This window comes from Balaenoptera borealis (genome assembly GCF_965194805.1).
Source record: "Balaenoptera borealis genome assembly, chromosome: 9".
NCBI classification, from domain to species: domain Eukaryota; kingdom Metazoa; phylum Chordata; class Mammalia; order Artiodactyla; family Balaenopteridae; genus Balaenoptera; species Balaenoptera borealis.
This window is the reverse complement of record NC_138873.1, coordinates 28,687,636-28,705,366: the sequence shown is the minus strand read 5'-3', so window position 1 is coordinate 28,705,366 and position 17,731 is coordinate 28,687,636. Positions and strand designations below refer to the sequence as shown.

Here is a 17,731-nt window from a genome sequence, read left to right as displayed (position 1 = left end):
TTAGTCCTGAACTTCCAAGTTTACATTCAGAGATTGCTTAAGAAAGAAACAAGGGAAACGGAGACTGTATTCCCTGAAACTTGTGAGAAATGCTCCTGTCTCCCACCCCTGCTTTAAAAAATAATCTTACACACCAAGGAGTTCATTTTTTTCATAAGCTCCATGATGCAAAAAATGTTGCCAACCTCTGACAGGTTTAATTTTTACGAAGAAATAGCATAGATTACATGTGTGATTAAATTAAAGCATGTTAAGTTAGGGACTCAGGAGAACCTGCCTCAACTAGCACCAGGAATTCAACATACTGTCCTAGAAACAAATGTCCTTCAAAAGAAAGGACAAATAAAAAAATTTAGGGAATTCCCTGGTGGTCCAATGGTTAGGGCTCAGCTATCTCACAGCTGGGGCTCTGGGTTCCATCCCTGGTTGGGGAACTAAAATCCCATGAACTGCGGTGCAGCCAAAAATAAAAAAATTTTTTTAAACAAAAGTCTTGATCGTAAACTTTTCTGAATTTGCAATTTTTTGTTATGAAAAATGCTTTTTAGCACAACAAGCAATTTTCCAGTAACTGAACACAGTTGCACAGCTGCCTGCCGTCACCTAGAACATGAAAGGTGATTTTCATTAAAAAATATAAGATAGCAGATTGAGTAGGCACATTTAAAATATGATAGTGCAATGGTTTTATTGGTTTCTGGTAAGAAATTCCGAGGATGAATTCCATCTCCAGGTATGATATTTTGCAGGAAACAATGGATTGCAGTTTAATCACCAGTTCCGGTGATGAGACATTTTGATTCCTGATATCACTCATTTGTGAATTACAGATGGGCTGAGGTCATACTGGATGACAGTACTGTCAAAGGAGGAAAAGATGCTGTCTTACCAAAGTATGATTGTGTGTGTGCATGTGTGTATGCATGTGTACACTCATGCACACAGCAGTTGGCCTACAAGGACGTTTTCATCTGCTTCTTTTTCTCTTAGCCTCTGACTACACAGCATTGGGTTTACAATTTTCCAGGGACATTCAGCCTCTGAGTCCGTGGTGACCACTGTGTGAGGGAGCAACGTGCTTGGGGCTCCTCTTTCACAGACTCCTGGGAACAGATATCGTCTCTATGCCTGTGTCACTGGAATCTATTATACTTGGCTTCCTTTAGAATAGGATCTTAATGTTTACTGTGAATGATTTCCTTTAAAAGAATGTGTAAAACATTACAGTAACAAGGCAAGCATGAGAGAGGACAATTATATCAGTTATACAAGTCTCATATTTACCTAGCGTACATACCTAGTGTATTTAACACATGGAACACAGCATTTTTCACTCTCCTCCTTTTTGGAGATAAAACTACCTTTAGTACAAATATGAAATGAAATAAATAATAATAATAGAAAGTAAATGCAGACAGTTAACATTTTCTCTTATTGAATTTTATATATCATGCCAATAAAATTAATAAGCGATTTTAATAAAGCTGAAACATCCACAAAAGTTAAAATTTAGTTGACTTCTAAATCATATCATTAATGTAATGCTTTCTTTTCTTCATTTTCTTCTTTTAGTTTTAAAATAATTAACAATTTTTAAAAGAATAAAATTCAATTTTAAAGATATTAGGCAAATTCCGAAAACTCTATCCTGCAGGAATTAAATTTGTACTAATCAAACAAAAATATTACACCCTGTAGCTGGTGTTGCTTCACTGTTTCTAATTTAAACACAAATGAAAACAAAATGAGAAAGAGGAATTGAAATAACTCATTCTGTTCTTTCCTCTTTATAATCTCTATACTATCATTGTTTATAGCAAATCTACTGCTTAAATGCAGGAGTATGTAGCGTGCTAGGAACTGGGGGCTTGAACTTTGTAGGAAGCCAGCTAAAACAACTCCAAATTGTTATGAACTTACCCTAGAAACAAGCATTTGTAGCTAAATTCACATGTGTTAGAGCCAACAAGATAGCTAGGAATTCTCCACACTGACTTCTTTGCAGAATACAATGTCTATTAAAGGACAAGTGACAATACATGCAAATTTGGAGCTAATATGTATATATTATTAAAACTTAGTAGTAACTATAAAAATTGGAACTTAAACCAAAAACGGATTTTTTCGAGATTCATCACTGACATCGTTTAGAATTACTAGCACATGGTGGTGATAAAAAGCAGACTAACCTGTAGTCACTTCTCTACAGACAATGCACTTCCGTACTGCTACACAGAGGGCTGGCTATTCCTAGCGCCCCACCCTCAGGACACCACCAACGTCTAATAAAGGATCTAAAATAGCATGTAACTGCAGAAACTCAATTTGCATACACATATCAGAATAAATTCCCAATGTTCGATCCAGTCCTTCACTCGATTTTTGATAGTTTCACTTAATGTTATAACATGCAGTGGATCATGGCTGGCACTTATTTCACTTCAAGAGGTTTGGTCTTAACTTGACATGTAATTAGTTTTCTATAATAACTTTTGGTACTCCTTTCATTCCAGAATTTTTCTGAACACTTTTGGAACCTATTTATATTTTCGTCATGGCCCATGTTAGGGGCTTATAAGCACAGTCGCTTTAATACCTGCTATTTTCAGCTTCTATCTATTGCTCTGTTTAAAGTTGTTCTTTTAAGCTTTAAGGGCTGTCTCCTGGGCTCTGGATTCCAAGATTTGGTTACATAACTTTGGTCACATTTCCAGTATATATTCAGAGAACGTCAAATGAAACCATGTTGGTTGTTCTATCATCTTCAGATAATTTTTCACCCTCCCACCTCACGTTGCTAATTAAACATAAAACTGATTTGAGAAAGGAGAAAAGTAAACCCTCCAGCTATAACTGAAGCTTGATTTGCAATAATAAACCAGCACATTCAATAGTTTAGAGACCGTGACAATGTACCAGGATCCTAGAATCAAGAGGCTGCCTTCAATTTACATTTGAAACCTGGAACGCTTGAATAGCATTTGTACCCTCCACTGAGAACACAAACACACCTGTGCTTCCAATTTCTGTTCACCTGCTAACTAATAAATACCCCCATTTTGACTCACAGTGACTTTCCCAACAAACTACTTTAATGTAACGTTTTAACCTATTAAATTCCGGCTGTAATATAAATGTGTTCACCCCAATCTGCCTATAGCTGGACATAAACAGTGAGGTGCTGGAGCTGGCTTCTACCAGCTTGCAAGAGCTGAAAGTTAGGTGGCATCTCCTCCCAATTTATGTTCAACGATGTCACACTGGTGGTTTGAAATTGGCCCTGGAGGAAACATTTACACAGAAAATGGCAAATGCCACAAATCCAGGCATCAGGGTTCCCCCCACCTATAGAGCTGGTTTTTAAATGTTTACCAGCACACTACTAGGTATATATACATCTGTTATTACTTAACACAGGGAACTTCATCCCCATTGCTTCCTAGTCTGGCCTGGTGAAAACCACAAGAATGCACATACATGAATGACTAAAAAGGAACAAGGGTTCATTTCAAGGGGAACCTATGCCCTCTCAATAAAGTGTGCAGAAGAAGAAAGGATACCAAAGTTTGCCAGAATAAACGATACTGCTTTAAATATCTAATATAAGAAAGCAAATGTCCTCTGATCCGTGAGTCTGTATCAGTCAGGGTCTTAGCACTGGCATACTTAAAGGCTTAACTGAGAACAATGTAATGAAAAAACTATTTGCAGAGGGGTGGGCAGAGTTTAAGAAAGTAACAAGGAATGGTGAAGCACTCAGGAACTAGCAACTGAAGAGAAGGGAGCCGTTACTACTCCTAGGTCTGAAGGGAAAATGGGAGGAAATGCTCTTCCTGGAGCCAATCAACAGGAGCTCTAGCTACAGGCAGAGAAACTTCCAGAACTATAACAAGGCATGCAGAGGCGGGGTGGATAAATACCCAGACCTCTCTCTCTGCTTCCCTCCCTCCCTGCTAGTGCCTCCCATTGGCCAGACCAACCAGAAAGCAGAGGGCAAGAGCTTGGGGGATATAGTTCATTGAGGTCAGCTCCCAGGGAACAATGTAGGGCAGAGGACGGAGCTGGGGAACAGAGGCATAGGTGAAAAACCCACCCAGGCTTCTCGGCTCTCCTTTCCCTCGTTCTGCATTCCTTCTGCTACCTCCACGCAGCCCCAAGAACAAGTAGGGAACTGAATCACTTAGCTCTGTAGTCACATGTTTTGAAAAAAATTAAAAGGTTGGTTTTTAATCCTATGAAAAGAAGGGCTTTGAGAGAGAAAGAAGGGATCTGGAGGAGGTAAGCCTGCTGCAGCTATAATTTCCAACAGAATTCAAGTTGTAAAGCTTTTTTCATATTTTACTTAGAAGAGCCTTAAAAGTGCAGAATAAAAGGATTGTGTAAATGTACTCCGGCATCAACTTTAACGGTGAAGTGAAGCTAAGACGTACCTTGCTTTTGACACGGAACAGCAGTGTCACTCCAGCAATTCTGCAGAGCCTGACAAATGGACAATTAAGCCAGACGACTGAATCGCTCAGCGTGAACGAGTTCAGGATAGTTTCTTGAGTTCAGCACTCCGCAGCACTTACTGAACAGACACTCCAGCTTTCACCGTCTCCCTACAGGCCTGGGGATAAAGAAAACGCACTTTAAAGTCAGAGAAGTTCTTACAATGTCCTAGCTCTAATAACACTCAGTAAAATTATAACAACAACTGATGCCGGCCCAAAGAATCTCTACATAGTAAGCAACACTTCCACTCATGCCTTTGGTCAGGGTATTTGTTTGTTAGGATCAATGTAACAAAATACTACACACTGGATGAGTTTAATAGGAATTTTTTTCCTGACAGTTCTGAAGGCTAGAAGTCTAAAATTAAGGTGTCGGCAGAGTTGGTCTCTTCTGAGGCCTCCTTCCATGGCTTGCAAAAGGCTCTTCTCCCTGTGTCTACACGTGGTCTTCCCTTTGTACCTGTCTGTGTCCTAATCCCCCTCTTACAAAGACACCAGTCATACTGGATTAGGGCCCACCCTAATGAATGAACTATAACTTAACTACCTCTTTAAAGACTCTGTCTCCAATACAGTCACACTCTGAGAGGACTAGGACTTCAACATATGAATTTGGGAGGGGCAGGGACACAATTCAGCTCATAACAGTGAATATTTATTTCTTTTCCCCGGTATCACCCACGCCATAGTTTCCTCAAGGAAGGACATTTTGCTCTATTCCCTTACTCCAAGTGCACTCAAAATGCATCATTCCTCAGTTCCTTTCTTTCACTCCATACTTTGTACTTTCAAGTGGCCCTTCACAGAAGTCATCTGCCAACCCCTGCCTTAGAGAAACTAGGTCATCTTGCACCTTCTACTTTCCATCCTTATCTCAGATGCTCTCCCAACACTGACTATGCTTTTGGCCACAGAAACTGTTCCTCACACAAGCTGGGCACATTTGCAACCCTAGGGCCTTTGAACTTGCTGTTTCCTCTGCTTGGAATGCTCTGGCTCAGCTCTTCATTGACTGGCTTCTTTTTCTTTAGGACTCAGCAAAAATGTCATTTCTTCCAAGAGGCTTTCCCTGAAGATGCTATAAAGTAGCTGTCCAGACCACCTTCCATGTTCTATTTGAAATTAAATAATTTACCTCCATTTATACCAAGGCATTAAAGAAAGTTTTAACTTTTAAGTTGTTGAAAAAGAATATATTGTCTCTTGGGACTTCCCTGGTGGTACAGTGGTTAAGAATCCACCTGCCAATGCAGGGAACACGGGTTCGATCCCTGATCTGGGAAGATCCCACATGCCGCAGAGCAACTAAGCCCGTGTGCCACAACTACTGAGCCTGCACTCTAGAGCCTGTGAGCCACAACTACTGAGCCCACGTGCCACAACTACTGAAGCCAGCATGCCTAGAGTCCATGCTCCGCAACAAGAGAAGCCACTGCAAGGAGAAGCCCGCGCACTGCAATGAAGAGTAGCCCCCGTTCGCCACAGCTAGAGAGAGCCTGCACGCAGCAACAAAGACCCAGTACAGCCAAAATTAATTAATTAATTTAATTTAAAAAATGCAATGGAAAACTACCAAAGAATCAGCCAATAAAATTTTAAAAAAAGAATATATTGCCTCTAATTTTTAAGCAAAAAACTTAAGCAAAATTACAGTCATTACATTTTAATAGTTTATTTTCTAAAAGTGATATGTGTCTATTGAGGTGATTTTGGAAACTATAGAAGAGTATAAAGAAGTAAATAAAAAGCACTCCAAAACACTATCACCTTCAGCTTATTATTTTTAATATTTGATGTATATATCCTTCTTAGATTTTTCTATATAGCTTTGTTATTTAAACTGAAGCAACAAAACTAGTCCATGATTAGATTGTCCTAACTCTAAAACATGCATGTTTGTTTGGTGCTATAATACGTATTAGAGAATGTCAATTTACTAATTCATGAATTAAGATACTATTTGTATTGTAAGTAAGGGATCATGGCTGCATACATATGTAGTACCTAAACTTAATTCTGTATTATGAAATGTAAATGTTAATGCTTCTACTACATGCTTGGGGAAGTAAAAGAAAAAGAAAGGTGGAAGGGAGGGAAAAAAAGAATAAAGAGAGAAGAGGGAGGGAGGAGTTATTTTTCCTGAGTTTAATTGTATCTTTACAGAAAATTGAACGCCCATCTCATTTTCTGTGTATTCTTTTAAAGTTTCATAGTAATTAGCCTTTGAGCAAACACTTTGGAAACAATCGCACACAAATTGCAAAGTGTCCTTGACCTGGCCTTCTCATAGACCTTCAGTTTTGTTTCTCACCAGCACCAGCTCTGTCACCATTCCCTTCTGCTTGGTGTGGCAAGTGTCAAACACACCTGAAAATTCTTTCACAATCCTTCCATTGGGAGGTGTGGTCCACAGCTTGTGACTGTTTCAACCAACAGAGTATGACAGAAGTGATGGTATACGATTTCTGAGGCAAGGCCAGAAAAGGCCATGAAGCTCCTAGCTGACAACCAGCCTCAACAGCCAGCCATGTTAGTGAGACATCTTAGACATTCACCAACCCCCCCAACTAGCTACTATGGGTTGAACTGTGTCCCCCAAAAAGGAATGTCAAGTCCTAACCTTTAGAACTTGTGAATGTGACCTTATTTGGAAAGACGGTCTTTGCAGACATAGCCAAGTTCAAACGAAGTCATACTGGACTAGAGTGGTCCCTAACTTAATGACTGGTGTCTTTACTAGAAGAGGTAAATTTGGACACAGTGACACACACAAGGAGAAGATGATCCTGCAAAGAGACAGGGAAAAGGCCATGTGACGATGGCAGAGACTGAGCGGATCCATCTATAAGGCAAAGATTGCTGGCAACCACCAGAAGCTAGGAAGAAGCCAGGAATGATCCACCCTTAGAGTCTTCAGAAAGAGCATGGCCCTGCTGATAACCTTGATTTTGGACCTCTAGCCTCCACATCTGTGAGAAATACATCTCTGTTGTTTTAAAGCACCCAGTTTGTGCTACTTTGTTACAGCAGCCCTAGAAAACTAATGCACTAGCCCTCAGATGACAGCCCAGTCGTCACCTGGCTGTAAACACACGTGAGACTCCAAGTGAGAAGTGCCCAACCTCGACTCTCCCTATTTCCTGACCCTCCCAATTGTGAGCAAAATGAAATGGTTGTTTTAAGACTTTAAGTTTGGAGGTAATTTGTTACAGAGCAATGATAACTGGAACACTTGGATCACTCCCATTCACCCTTCAAGTTTCAATTCAGCCATCACATCTAGGAAGCCTTCTCTGACCTCCTCATACCTGCCTTGCACGCCCTCCTCCGAAATCCCACAGCACCTCGATTTACCCCACTTTTCACTCTGCATTGTCCATGAAACCCATATGTCAGCTGTCCCCCAAAGCCAGCCTTTCCTTTTGCCAGACCCCCAGCAACTCTTCACATTCACCCAAAATGTGAACTCACCCTCTTCACCTCAAAGTTTTACTAAACGTTTTGTAGAGGAGATAGAAGAGAAAGATTATCAAGTGCACACACACAGCAGATAACTGAAATACTCACCATTAGACATTTTTTTGTTTGTTTGTTTAGCCTGAAGTCTCCCAGGAGTTCTTTACTGCAGAAGTTCCCAGAACCCTTCAGATGTCAATGATGCTCCATAGGGAAAAGAAAGTATTGAGGGTTGGTTTCCCAAACTTATGAAGTCACTGAACTCTTTTCATGGAGTAGCTTGAAAGGCATGGCATGTTCCTAAACGTGCTTCAACTATAAATACTCATGGTTATTATAAATTCCTTCCAAGTAATATGTTATTCTTTCTTCAAAGTTACGGACTCTGAAAATGGAGCAGGACCCTGGGCATCTTACTGTGGCTTCTTTATCATCATTAAGAAGTCTCAGAACGAGTTTCTGGAAAGAATCTTGAAGATTCTTATCACTCTGACTCATGTTTAATGTGCTTCATATCACGAGTATTACAGAACAGCTAAAAAACTCCCACTTCTCCGGTGCCCAAAGCCAAAGACACAGTCATGTGGGGCACACCAAGTACTCAATTTTCCTGCTTTTTCTTTTTCTTTTTCTTTTTTTTTTTGAGGCATAATACTAGTAGACTATCAAGAAGTTTATGGCTTCTACATACAGGGCACAGAGAAGGTCGAATCGAGCCCGAAGGAAGTGTTGACGGTACTGCAAACATCTTCAGGCACAGTTCTCTCACCTCCCAAATGACCTTAAGTGTCCGCTAAAAAGTTTTGTTTGCAAATGTTTGTCGAGGACAAAGCAAGTGACATCATTTTCTAGCCACTGACCTCATTTTGATCCCGGGACCAGTGGTGGCTGTGTCGAGGGCAGAGGAAATCTCCCCCCATCGACCTCTCCCGTTTCCTGTTACTCAGTGTTTGGGCTCCGCGTCTGCTCATTTGTCCCATGATCCTCATCTGTACAGTTTTCCTTAATCATAAGAGCTTGCAATGCAAGAACTGTGCATATTTGACCTCTTAGAGGGGGAAGAGAAAACCAAGCATGCCCTTTTAATAAATGAAAATTTGCGACGATGATAAAGATTCCGGTGTCCAGTCAGCAGAGGCCGGCGTAGCGAGGGGACGCAGCGTGCATCCGCCGTGGGGCCGGGGGCGGGGCGGCCGCCGCGAGACGCAGAGTGGGCGGGGCCCAGAGTGGGCGGGGCGACGCCCTCCTGCAGGGTAGCCCGGGGCGGGAGCGCGCCGCTGGACTGCGGGGCTCGTGGCCCAGCGGACGTTGGCCTCCACGGCCCCCCGGACGTTGGCCTTCGTGGCCTTGCCTCAAAGTCCTTATGATTTCAAATTTTTGCTGAACTTGTAAAAGAGGCACTTGGATGATGGATTAATAAAAACATTGAAATTCCGTGAAAAGTTTCAAATTGGAGAATCCTGAACGTTCATCCTGGTCCAGCAGTTCTGCTGGTCACGTAAATAGATGAATGAAGACTCCATTCAGGAAGACAGCTGGCCAGCGGTCCAGAGCTGATGCAGGCCATGCTGGTGTATCTGCAAGCAAGATGAAGAAAAGGACGTCCCACAGAAAACATCGGAGCAGTGTAGGGCCCGGCACACCTGTTTCCCAGCCCCCGCGGAGCATCATAGGCTGCAGGATTCGGCATGGGTGGAAAGAGGGGAACAGCCCTGTCACCCAGTGGAAAGGAACCGTTCTGGACCAGGTGTCTATAAATCCTTCTTTGTATCTTATAAAATACGATGGATTTGACTGTGTTTATGGACTAGAACTTAATAAAGATGAAAGAATTTGTGCACTTGAAATCCTCCCTGATAGAGTTGCAACATCTCAAATCAATGATGCACACCTAGCCGACACAATGATTGGCAAAGCAGTGAAGCACATGTTTGAGACCCAGGATGGCTCTAAAGAGGAGTGGAGGGGAATGGTCCTAGCACGCGTCCCCATCATGAACACGTGGTTTTACATCACCTATGAGAAAGATCCTGTCTTGTACATGTACCAGCTCTTAGATGATTATAAAGAAGGTGACCTTCACATTATTCCTGATTCAATTGATTCATCTCCAGCAGAAAGGAAACCAGGAGAAGTCTGGGACAGCCTGGTAGGCAAACAAGTGGAATATGCCAAAGAAGATGGCTATAAAAGGACTGGCATGGTCATCCATCAAGTAGAGACCAAACCGTCTGTCTGTTTCATCAAATTTGATGATGATTTCCATATTTACGTCTATGATTTGGTGAAAACATTCTAGATGTCATCACGAACTTTGCCAAATTTATGTAAATATATTAAATGTGCAGTTTGTAGACGTAAAGATTTGATTGCTTTCCATTTTAATGAGAGCTTAAATGTCCCTGCGAACCCACAGTTTGCCAGCAGAACTGGTTTTGTTCTGAAGAGTATAGGTATATGTGAACACAAAACATTTTGTGCAAGGAGCTCCTTCCTCTTAAAAGGAGTCTGTTTGGAGGGGAGTTACAGGCAAGTTTGGCAAAAAAAAAGTTAAACTAGTATCAGAGTCATTTAAAACTGTAATAGATTTTATCAATTTTCCCCTTCACTCTTAACATTCTCTTATTCTGCTGCCACAATGCAAGCATAGTTTGATACTTTTGTTTTTGCCTTTTTGGATATATATATATATATATAAACGCACATACACCCATCTATCTATATCTGTGTGTATACATGTATTATATATATGCACACACACACAGATACACACACACTTCATTGGCAGTCCTTTCTTTGTGGATTGGGACGGGGATTAAATAATTTTCTCCAGTTCAGCAGGAGTGCTGACCCAAGTCAATCATATTTGGTATATTACTGCTGTTTGTCGAAAATTAAATTTGGGCACAGAAAGCACATGGGGACATTCAGCTTGTTTTAAAAGTCAGAAGTGCAAAGCACCTTTTCAGTCGGAAAGTCCAAACAAGAATCACTCATGAACCGTTAATGACCCATGTTAGAACTTTACCAAACAGTTAGAAATCTGAGCAAAATGTTGACTTTGATTCTAAGCTTTGTAAAATTTTTGTTTACAATTTTTATCATAAATACTTTTTTTTTTTGTCAAAGCCCAGGTCCACACAGTGTAATGCAGGTGTGTTTTGGGCAGTACTTTTGGTCCATTATTTGTACAAACCAGTAATTTGGATTTTAGTACACGATTTAAAAGGCAACAGTGTATCAGTGGTTTGTATGTAGTAAGTTCCTGGGAGAACATAAATATTAGCAATGTAAGTTTAAGAATGGCTTTGTTGCTTTCTAACAAGTCCTCTGGGACACTTTTATTTTTATTCTGATTTTACTGATCGTATGATTATGGTCAGAAGGCTTTTTCTCCCCGGCTTTTCCCCACAAAGAATGTCTGGACAAATAACAGCTGAAATCCCCTGACACCTTTTGTGGTGCTGCATCTTCTTGCGGCCAGTGTGCTGTTGACGTGGACCCATCCCACTGAGTGGACCCTGCTACTTCAGGGTCAGTCACCTGCGTTGGCTTGTGAATGTGACTGATAGCAGACCCCAGCCACAGACTCCTTTTGTGGTTTATCCCTGCAAGGTTGTTTTAACCAAAATAGAACTGCAGAAGTGGTTGGTGTAGCAGCGAAATGGCCATCTGTCACTTTGTTTTGGATGAGCCCCTGCGTTTTGAAAGCTAGGAGAAAGGCGGTATGTGGAACCAGTCTCTTGTGGAGACTGGAAATCTGACCTGAAATTTGGGTGGAAGGTTAAATGCCTATGCCCTCAGTCAGACACCAGAGGTCCCCGCAACCTCCATCATGGCTGTACTTAACGTTAGAGATTCTGTAGTTACAAGGCCTGGCTGTGAGTGGTTCATGTGATGCCCATTTCCACCTTCAGGAAGGCTGTGCCTTGAGCTGTTGGCTGGTAACCCGTCACACCCCATAAATACAGCCCTCCGTTTTCTGCAGTGTGCCCAGAGCCTCCAGAGGTTCGGCCAGGGCCGAGCTTCTCCAGGAAGTGAGTACCCAGGTCTGAGACGCTCCTCCCCGGCTTGAACAAGGTCATGCTGCACATCTGTCACCTGTTTTCCTGGTTGCTCTTGTAAGAGTCCCTGCATGTGAACCTCAAGGCTGAGCCTGGTTCCACAAGCCCAAGCAGACACGTGTGTGTCCTGCGTGCACTAGGAAAACACCGTACGGTGACTTCGGGATGAAAAATAAAGTTCTCTGGAAGTATCCAGAAGGTTGGGTCAGTTGGAACATTTCTAGCATTACTTAATGACTTGCACTGTGGTTTTTCTGCAAGTACCTTTAGCAACTTTAATACCACATGACCTGCCAATCTCTAGACAAAGGTGACATGTGATCATTATCATCATTATTTTAATCTTTGTTCCATTTATTGCCCTTAGGGTAAAGGAAGGGGAAGGGGGGGTCGTTGTTTTTCCATTTTATCCCATCCTTTATTCTTTCAGTGGATGAAACCACACTTCCTGACACGGTGACTAACTCTGCTCCGCAGCCAAGTATTTCAGGCTTCGTTTAGGCTCGTGTTTCAGATCGCCGTGCATGGCTTGCCTTTTCCTGGTATCTGAATGTTGGTTCCTTGTTCTAGGAATCCAACGTGAATTTCCAACATTATCATCGCGGGACTTAACGTGACATGAATCTCTGTATAAAATGTATTGGCCTTTCTCATTGACCTGCTATAGTATTATTGTGTCGTGTGTATGCGTGCCTGTGTGTGATGTCTGCGTGCCCAAAAATCTTCAGAGGAAAACCTTAAAAGCAGACCATTCTTTTCTGCATGTTACTCTAAGTAGAATGTTCAGTGTAACTAACTAAGTTGCATGTTAAAGATACTTATGTTTTTCTGTGTTCTTTGTTTTTCTTTGTTTTCAGTTTTCTGTATATTTGCCTACTGTGCTGTTTTAGTGGCTGTAGGATAAAAATGCACTGATGAAGCAAGTACAGTGCCAACAGAAGGTGGTTTCCCAGTTGTATATGTCATGCAATATTTGAAGGGATTGCAAATTCTGAAAACAGTCACAGTTGCTTCTAAACCAGATTTCGTTTCTATTACTGTTTAACATGCCAAACCCCAAAGAGCCTTGAGCTTGAATCTCTGAACGCTGTGGACCCATTAGAAGACTGTTTTGATTGTCACAAATTGTAGCACCTGAAAACATTCTTAAGCTACTTGTCTTTTAAAAAAAATGAAAGTTCTCCAAAGACAGGAACAATTATTATAACAGAAAATTATTATGGCCAATATGCCTGTGGTTTTTCGGAAATACTGCACTTTTTGTGTTTTCCATCATGAGTGCAGTTTGAACAAATGTGGGTTCAAGAGGTCTTCGTGTTTGCATTTTAAAATTAGGCAAATTACTTCATCCTTCAAGCTTGAATTTGTTTTTTTTTGTTTTTTTTGTTTTTTTTCTTTAACATCTTTATTGGAGTATAATTGCTTTACAATGGTGTGTTAGTTTCTGCTTTATAACAAAGTGAATCAGTTATACATATACATACGTCCCCATATCTCTTCCCTCTTGTGTCTCCTTCCCTCCCACCCTCCCTATCCCACCCCTCTAGGTGGTCACAAACCACTGAGCTTATCTCCCTGTGCTATGCAGCTGCTTCCCACTAGCTATCTATTTTACGTTTGGTAGTGTATATATGTCCATGCCACTCTCTCACTTTGTCCCAGCTTACCGTTCCCCCTCCCCGTACCCTCAAGTCCATTCTCTAGTAGGTCTGTGTCTTTATTCCTGTCTTGCCCCTAGGTTCTTCATGACCATTATTTTTTTTTTTAGATTCCATATATATGTGTTAGCATATGGTATTTGTTTTTCTCTTTCTGACTTACTTCACTCTGTATGACAGACTCTAGGTCCATCCACCTCACTACAAATAACTCAATTTCGTTTCTTTTTATGGCTGAGTAATATTCCATTGTATATATGTGCCACATCTTCTTTATCCATTCATCTGTTGATGGACACTTAGGTTACTTCCATGTCCTGGCTATTGTAAATAGAGCTGCAATGAACATTTTGGTACATGACTCTTTTTGAATTATGATTTTCTCAGGGTATATGCCCAGTAGTGGGGTTGCTGGGTCGTATGGTAGTTCTATTTTTAGTTTTTTAAGGAACCTCCATACTGTTCTCCATAGTGGCTGTATCAATTTACATTCCCACCAACAGTGCAAGAGGGTTCCCTTTTCTCCACACCCTCACCAGCATTTATTGTTTGTAGATTTTTTGATGATGGCCATTCTGACCAGTGTGAGGTGATACCTCATTGTAGTTTTGATTTGCATTTCTCTAATAATTAGTGATGTTGAGCATTCTTTCATGTGTTTGTTGGCAATCTGTATATCTTCTTTGGAGAAATGTCTGTTTAGGTCTTCTGCCCATTTTTGGATTGGGTTGTTCATTTTTTTGATATTGAGCTGCATGAGCTGCTTGTAAATTTTGGAGATTAATCCTTTGTCAGTTGCTTCATTTGCAAATATTTTCTCCCATTCTAAGGGTTGTCTTTTCGTCTTCTTTATGGTTTCCTTTGCTGTGCAAAAGCTTTTAAGTCTCATTAGGTCCCATTTGTTTATTTACAATTATTTGTAAATAAACAAAAAAAATTATTTTATTTCCGTTTCTCTAGGAGATGGGTCAAAAACGATCTTGCTGTGATTTATGTCATAGAGTGTTCTGCCTATGTTTTCCTCTAAGAGTTTGATAGTGTCTGGCCTTACATTTAGGCCTTTAATCCATTTTGAGTTTATTTTTGTGTATGGTGTTAGGGAGCATTCTAATTTCATTCTTTTACATGTAGCTGTTCAGTTTTCCCAGCACCACTTATTGAAGAGGATGTCTTTTCTCCACTGTATATTCTTGCCTCTTTTATCAAAGATAAGGTGACCAAATGTGCGTGGTTTTATCTCTGGGCTTTCTGTCCTGTTCCATTGATCTATATTTCTGTTTTTGTGCCAGTACCATTCTGTCTTGATTGCTGTAGCTTTGTAGTATAGTCTGAAGTCAGGGAGCCTGATTCCTCCAGCTCCATTTTTCTTTCTCAAGATTGCTTTGGCTATTTGGGGTCTTTCGTGTTTCCATACAAATTGTGAATTTTTTTGTTCTAGTTCTGTGAAAAAGCCAGTGGTAGTTTGATAGAGATTGCATTGAATCTGTATCTTGCTTTGGGTAGTATAGTCATTTTCACAATGTTGATTCTTCTAATCCAAGAACACGGTATATCTCTCCAGCTATTTGTATCATCTTTAATTTCTTTCATCAGTGTCTTATAATTTTCTGCATACAGGTCTTTTGTCTCCTTAGGTAGGTTTATTCCTAGGTATTTTATTCTTTTTGCAATGGTAAATGGGAGTGATTTCTTAATTTCACTTACAGGTTTTTCATCATTAGTGTATAGGAATGCAAGAGATTTCTGTGCATTAATTTTGTATCCTGCTACTTTATCAAATTCATTGATTAGCTCTAGTAGTTTTCTGGTAGCATCTTTAGGATTCTCTATGTATAGTATCATGTCATCTGCAAACAGTGACAGCTTTATTTCTTCTTTTCCAATTTGGATTCCTTTTCTTTCTTTTTCTTCTCTGATTGCTGTGGCTAAAACTTCCAAAACTATGTTGAATAATAGTGGTGAGAGTGGGCAACCTTGTCTTGTTCCTGATCTTAGTGGAAATGGTTTCATTTTTTCACCATTGAGGACGATGTTGGCTGTGGGTTTGTCATATATGGCCTTTATTATGTTGAGGAAAGTTCCCTCTATGCCTACTTTCTGGAGGGTTTTTATCATAAGTGGGTGTTGAATTTTGTCGAAAGCTTTCTCTGCATCTATTGAGATGATCATATGGTTTTTCTCCTTCAGTTTGTTAATATGGTGTATCACATTGATTGATTTGCCTATATTGAATAATCCTTGCATTCCTGGGATAAACCCCACTTGATCATGGTGTATGATCCTTTTAATACGCTGTTGGATTCTGTTTGCTAGTATTTTGTTGAGGATTTTTGCACCTATGTTCATCAGTGATATTGGCCTGTTGTTTTCTTTCTTTGTGACATCTTTTTCTGGTTTTGGTATCAGGGTGATGGTGGCCTCGTAGAATGAGTTTGGGAGTGTTCCTCCCTCTGCAATATTTTGGAAGAGTTTGAGAAGGATAGGTGTTTGCTATTCTCTAAATGTTGGATAGAATTCTTCTGTGAAGCCATCTGGTCCTGGGCTTTTGTTTGTTGGAAGGTTTTTAATCACAGTTTCAATTTCAGTGCTTGTGATTGGTCTGTTCATATTTTCTATTTCTTCCTGGTTCAGTCTCGGAATGTTGTGCATTTCTAAGAATTTGTCCATTTCTTCCAGGTTGTCCATGTTATTGGCATATAGTTGCTTGTAGTAATCTCTCATGATCCTTTGTATTTCTGCAGTGTCAGTTGTTACTTCTCCTTTTTCATTTCTAATTCTATTGATTTGAGTCTTCTCCCTTTTTTTCTTGATGAGTCTGGCTAATGGTTTATCAGTTTTGTTTATCTTCTCAAAGAACCAGCTTTTAATTTTATTGATCTTTGCTATCATTTCCTTCATTTCTTTTTCATTTATTTCTGATCTGATCTTTATGATTTCTTTCCTTCTGCTAACTTTGGGGTTTTTTTGTTCTTCTTTCTCTAATTGCTTTAGGTGTAGGGTTAGGTTGTTTATTTGAGTTGTTTCTTGTTTCTTAAGGTAGGATTGTATTGCTATAAACTTCCCTCTTCGAACTGCTTTTGCTGCATCCCATAGGTTTTGGGTTGTCGTGTTTTCATTGTCATTTGTTTCTAGGTATTTTTTTATTTCCTCTTTGATTTCTTCAGTGATCTCTTGGTTACTAAGTTGAATTCGTTTTTAATTTTAATTTTAGACAATGTGTAGATGGTTCCCTGTTCTCTGCATTTAGAAGTATAAACAATATAAATCTGTTAATTCTGTAATTTTTATAATTACGGTGTAACACTATCCTTAAGACATTTAAAATAAACCCTACATTTGTCAAGAAAAAAAAAACAAAAACTTGTAACATGTTCTGTATTCCTTGGTAACAGTGAGGTCACCTGAGGCTTGCCTGTCTTTAGGCTCAAAGTCCTTCATCCCCTAAACTGAAAATATACCATCCTCATCCCTCAACACACTCAGTTTTCTCATACACACACACTTTTGTGTAACCGTGGTTCCTCCTATGACTCCACCCCCTAGTACGCTTCATTCTACCTACCAGGTTTCTAAGATAAAACTAGAAGTCACTCTTGATTCTTTCCTCTCTCTGTCCATCAGCCTTGGGCAGCTACTACTTGCTGCAGTCTATCTTTCTACCAACCCTGAACACCATCCCCTCCCCTGCCACCTACTGCAGCTCTCCTCCCACACTCAGCCCTCTGCATGTCATCACCAGACCCCTTGCCTCTCTCTTCTCTAAAGGCACAGACACACCTTCCCATGGTCTTTGTGCCTCAGTCCCTGACAACATAGCGCCTGGCAAATCATGTTTGCCAAATGAATGATTTCTTTTCTACAACCTCTTCATGCATTTGCAAGAACATATGGCTGCCCAGGTGGTATGACTGGTGGGCATCCAAATGGAATACAGGAGTGATTCAAACCCACCTCCCTCATGACATGATATAATGCCAGAAATCTCCACTGGTGGAATAGATTTAACTCCTGAGATAAGCATGTTGGTTCCACGAGGCCTGTATTAAAAATCAAATATGGG

At 40.4% G+C, this 17,731-nt stretch overlaps 1 protein-coding gene and 1 pseudogene across 2 annotated transcripts in view; one reads left to right on the top strand and one right to left on the bottom strand.

The window, feature by feature from the left end:
* Nucleotides 1-17,731, bottom strand: part of LOC309635012 (uncharacterized protein) — a 375,467-nt gene that overhangs the window by 354,981 nt on the left and 2,755 nt on the right. Inside the window, exon 2 of the mRNA XM_082405758.1 lies at nt 4,431-4,609. The gene's annotated coding sequence lies outside the window, so the exon portion shown is untranslated. The remainder of the gene's footprint in view (nt 1-4,430; nt 4,610-17,731) is intronic.
* On the top strand, nt 4,606-17,705 carry LOC309634999 (spindlin-1 pseudogene; annotated as a pseudogene). The gene has a single exon. The product of its transcript is annotated as a spindlin-1 pseudogene (transcript).